Here is a 6,000-nt window from a genome sequence, read left to right as displayed (position 1 = left end):
TATCGGTCAGTTAATTCCCCTGATTAAACAGATGCGCGTATAGGTGGCGCTACATGCGAATAGGTCCTAGAAAAGTTTGTTTACATTATTTACATTATTATTCAGTCGCTGTCACTTCAAACTATATTAGTAGATTTGGAAAATATCCGATTATGTAATCAAAATTCAGCTGTTTATCCCTTGAGCAATTGAGGAAAGAGCTTTATTTATATTTATTGATACTCTGTGCCTTAAAAATATGAGGCTAGCTGTAAGGACTGTTTTAAAGTGCATTTTCTTAGTGTCAGTTTATATATGGACTGTATCATTGGTATGTTTGTTAATTGTGACAATAAATGTTTTTCTTTAGCTTTAAAGTATTTTTCAATATTGAAATGCCTCCTTGGAAAATCATTTTATCATTGTGCAAGTATTTAGACTATATTCTTAGAATAAGGATCAATATACTAGGCAGTATATACTAAAAGTTACAAATTAATCGGAAAGATCTGCATACACAGCTTAATGCAATGAGATCTTGAATAATATAGAAATTATAATAATAATTACTGTAAAATGTTAGAATATATGCCTTTGTGATAAGATGTCCCTTTAATCTTCCATCAGTCCAGTTAATTTATTATAGGCGTTTTCTCATATATTTCATGAAAATATCATCCATGAGGCATAAATGAACTCTATTGACAAGTTGACATACCACGTATTAATTTAATTTTATGTTGCTGCCTCGTTAATTTTCAGTCAATTCAAATTCACAGTAACTTGCCCACATAAAGTTAAAATATAAATCTTTACATTTAATAAAAACACCCGTAGGATTCTTAATACACAGACTACAAATTTGTGAAGCTTTAAAAATAAAAAAACAAATGTGAGACCTTTTAGACATTATTTCAAATATTGCAATGTATTAAGAAAACTTATTATACACATTATATTAACATCTGACCGATATTTAACACCTAATTGGGAGCAGAAAGTGTTAAGTCTGCTTCAAGGACATATTCTTGAATTTAACCCCCTAGAGTTAACAGGACACATGGCATGCACATTTTTATGATAACAATCAGTATGCAGCCAGTGGGTAGGAAATTTTATGCAAATTAAATGTTCCCAGAGTAACCATTGTCTATTTGAAGCAAAGCTTCCATTCAGGGGTAAAATTTAACAATATTTTCAACTAGCTACTAGCTAGCCCCACTTTGCTTATAAATTATACGGAAATGTGACTCGCTTAAATTAATGCTACAATAATAATTTCAGTTATATATTACTAGCCAGCATTTTGAAATGATGAAAATTTTACAAGGCTTTAAATTTTATGTTAAAAACAGAAGAAACAGCTATCCAAATAGATTATATTGATAAATTACATGATTAGAATTATTTTTTTAAAAATGCTTTAATTAATTTTTTATTCAGCTATCAAATGCGTGAAAGGTTAAGAAAAAGAGTTTAACACTATGAAAAAAGCCGAGAGTACACCGCATGATAGGACATATTCGCCCGTAGCGACACCTGTCAAATGATTTGGGAAGATAAATCAGCGAATGCTGCAATAACAATAACAACAAGAAAGGGAAAAAAATCCGCAATGGAAAAACTTTCCATTATTTACATGGCCAAGTGGAAGGAAGAGTTATCTCTATCACATGACAAAATTTGTAAAGTTCACCGCTCGCGAATACTGAGTATTTTTCGAAAGTCTGACATCTTGTCAGCATTCCTTTTTGTAAAGAAACTAAATATTTTACTAAAATGATTTTCTATTTATTTAAGGTTCTTTTTAACAACAACACTTTGAAGTTTGGAGATATGAAAACTATCTTGACAATTTCTTTTTTGAATTTTAATAAGAGACGAGAGTCTATCCGGTAGATATAGTCCCTGAAGATTCGTAACATGATTAGATCTACACAGTTTGGCGGTAAGAGGTATTTTGGACGAGTAAAATATAATTCAACATTTTGAACGTATCTTAGTCATAAATAAAACATGTTGTAAGTACTAATGTACTGCACTTATCATGTGTCGCCTTCAGATTAACATTAATTAGAAAATATATGCGTGGGTCTCCGTAGTTTGATAGCTATAGCGATGTGTCATGCATTACCAAATCTAATGAAACATACACTCTATAGAAGTTTTATAAACTACACTGCATGCTTAAAATCTCAAACTTTTAAGAATGTATCTAAGCAATCAACTTTTCATTCGATTTATCATTGATTTCAATGAAACGGTGGAAATTTCAAATTCTATACATTCTTTCAGCGTAATACAGATTTACATAATTTTGATAAATATTCATTTGAGCGAATTATTAATCTTAATACGTGAATTTTACGGATGTTGGCGAAATAAATAGATGATCTTACATAAATGAGGTCTTTTACTGAATTTATTCAACTAGTTAATTAACATAATAAAACGCGAGGCTCGTGACAAGCATTTTATCTTTACATGAATAAAGCAAGTGTTTCTTCCTCGTTCTTATAATTAACAAAATATTATTAGAAATCGTAACGTTTTAGCAAACAAGTCCAAAGTTTTCATAAATTTCAGCGTGTGTTTGTGGCTCTAATCCGTTTAGTTTAAGGAAACAGTACCATATGTGTTCTACGGACAATTCACTTTTTATAAAATCTTGTAACGTTATTACTGATAGTCTTAAGTTATAAAATGGTACAAATATCTCAATTTTGATTTAATCCTCTTTCTTGCATTCCAATAAGCCCTTTTTATATAATTACACATTAAAATACACTTAAATGAAACTACGTTTATCCAAGTAAAGTTGCATGTCGTACAAGAATTCAGAAAAAGTTCCAAAATAGAAATTGCCTGGTTATAAATACATTGGGGTAAGTTAGTTCTGGTCAACAACTTTTCAGACTGGCAAATACAAGATAAATAGTATATAGCAAATGTATTTGGAGACTTAGCTTGGGATAGTGTTTAGCGCGCTAGATTCAATGTCAAGATCAATATTGCTAAAACCATTTTTAATGTGTCCTCTCAGTGAATTTATATTAGAGTGAAACCTTGCCTACAGGTAGCTTCAAGAAAAAACAAGACTCGAATTGTGTTTGCAACCAGAAGGTTCAGTCTAAAAGTGCTGTACTTGAAAGACTCCAGTGTGTGCAGCGATCTTAGGCGCTGGTCCAGAGTACATTTCACATTTAGGAATTTTGAAGATTTGTGGTTAAAATTACGATCGAAACTTTACTTTGTTTTAGCAACTTTGATGGCATTAGGGTAAATACTGCCAAGGTCAAAATATAATACTAGAAATAGAAGAAAAATAATTATGTCTCCCCCAGGAGACATATTGTTTTTGCCCTGTCCGTCCGTCCGTCCGTCCGTCCTTTCGTCACACTTCATTTCCGAGCAATATCTGGAGAACCATTTGACCTAGAACTTCAAACTTCATAGGGTTGTAGGACTGCTGGAGTAGACGACCCCTATTGTTTTTGGGGTCATTCCGTCAAACGTCAAGGTCACAGGGGCCTGAACATTGAAAACCATTTCCGATCACTAACTAGAGAACCACTTGACCCCGAATGTTGAAACTTCATAGGATGATTGGTCATAAAGAGTAATTGACCCCTATTGATTTTGGGGTCACTCCATCAAAGGTCAAGGTCACAGGGGCCTGAACATGGAAAACCATTTCCGATCAATAACTAGAGAACCACTTGACCCAGAATGTTGAAACTTCATAGGATGATTGTACATGCAAAGTAAATGATCCCTATCGATTTTGGGGTCACTCCATTAAAGGTCAAGGTCACAGGGGCCTGAACATTGAAAACCATTTCCGGTCAATAACTTGAGGACCACTTGACCAAGAATGTTGAAACTTAATAGGATGATTGGTCATGCAGAGTAGATGACCCATAACGATTTTGGGGTCACTCTGTGAAAGGTCAAGGTCACAGGGGCCCGAACATTGAAAACCATTTCCGGTCAGTAACTTGAGAACCACTTGACCCAGAATGATGAAACTTCATAGGATGATTGGTCATGCAGAGTAGGTGACCCCTAACGATTTTAGGGTCACTTTGTTTAAGGTCAAGGTCACAGGGGCCTGAACATGGAAAACCATTTCCAATCAATAACTTGAGAACCTCTCGACCCAGAATGTTGAAACTTCATAGGATGATTGTTCATGCAGAGTAAATGACCCCTATTGTTTTTGGGGCCACTCTGTTAAAGGTCAAGGTCACAGGGGCCTGAACATTGATAACCAGTTCTGATCAATAACTTGAGAACCACTTGACCCAGAATGTTGAAACTTCATAGGATGATTAAACATGCAGAGTAGATGACCCCTATTGATTTTGAGGTCAGTCTGTTAAAGGTCAAGGTCACAGTGGCCTGTTCATGTAAAATCATTTTTTGGAAATAACTTGAGAACCACTTGACCTACAATGTTGAAACTTAATAGGATGATTGGACATGCAGAGTAGATGACCGCTATTTATTTTGAGGTCACTTGATCAAAGGTCAAGGTCACAGGAACCTGAACAGTGACTTGAGAACCACTAGGCCAAGAGTGTTGAAATTTAGCGGGATGACTGGACATGCCAAGTAGATGATCCCTATTCCAGCCAACCATCAGTGTCTCTTTGATTTTTGCTCCTGACCCCTATTGACTTCTTGCCTATAGGACTTTGCATTGGGGGAGACATGCGCTATTTTACAAAAGCGTTTTCTAGTTCAGTAATTGGATCGTCGAGCAAAACAGATGGTTTCCAGTTTATAGCTGAAGTACACGAATTGTCGCCAAACTCTGTAGATAGCAGGCTTCTGTAGAAGCTAGTGGGACCGCCTAAGTCAATGTCAAGGTCGCCAATATTTAGAATAGAACAGGACAGAAGTTTTTTCAGTCAAGAATGTTATTCAATTAAGTTGACTTAAATACAGTATGATATAATCATGGTGTGATATTAACACTGAAATAGTAATATTTAAAACAGAAAAAAAAATATCAGTGCAATAACTCGCTATAAGACTGAAATATCACCACGAAGCTTACTAGGGTAGAAAGGCTTACAAAGCCGAGATATTTTAACACAGTTTTATTTATGAAGTATTTGTCAAATTTAGAGACCACATAAATGATAACACTAGTGCATTATCTGATTGATATTAACTACCACACATCAAAGAAAAGGCCACAAGGATCTGACTCCAGTACGTTGTTAATACTGTTTAAACAAGCCTAGATCATAGCTAACTCGTGAGATTATCTTAACACGGAATTTTCATGCTATTTTTCGCGCGGTTTTTGTTCAGTGATCGCCATGTTAAACAAAAATGTTTCAACAAAGCATAGGCTATGAAATGTGTTGTACTATTTGTAGTTTACGACGGTTCTAATAAAATGATAATGCTGCGGCTGCACAGGTTTATTAACATTTGTCAAAATATGGAGATCGTGAGACATTAATTAAACACATGGAAAACAACAACAAAACAATTTTAGCTTATATTCTTATGCAAAAACAACAAGAACAACAAAAAAACAACAACTTAATAAAATTAGATGTTCACGTTACGGACAGATATATCCTGTAGAAAAATTTTCACCAGAACCTGCAACCTGAAGCACATTATTTTAATACTTATAGTTCTACAGAACAGTCTATGATTTGCTGTATTTTAATAAGCATCTTACTTTTGTAAACTATCGCTTTTAGAATTATACAAACAAAAAAGTTGTAACACAAAAACGAAAGTTTCTGTTTGTCGAGGCCATTGATATATCAAGTGTTATCATTGACGGTCTCGTTTATGTGTAAAGTATGAAATCTCAAAGTCTCAATGCGCTACACATACCAAGGGTAATTTTTAAAACACATAATGCTCATTGACCAAAAGGAGACTGTTTCCTGCCACTGACATTCCTACCTTTCAACTATAAATATGAATACGGCATACAATTATCTGCACATGATATTTGCTTCAACTTCAGGTCCGTAGGAAAACGACGTT

The sequence above is a fragment of the Mercenaria mercenaria genome, chromosome 17 (assembly GCF_021730395.1).
Source record: "Mercenaria mercenaria strain notata chromosome 17, MADL_Memer_1, whole genome shotgun sequence".
Lineage (NCBI taxonomy): Eukaryota > Metazoa > Mollusca > Bivalvia > Venerida > Veneridae > Mercenaria > Mercenaria mercenaria.
Note: the sequence above shows the minus strand (reverse complement) of the source record.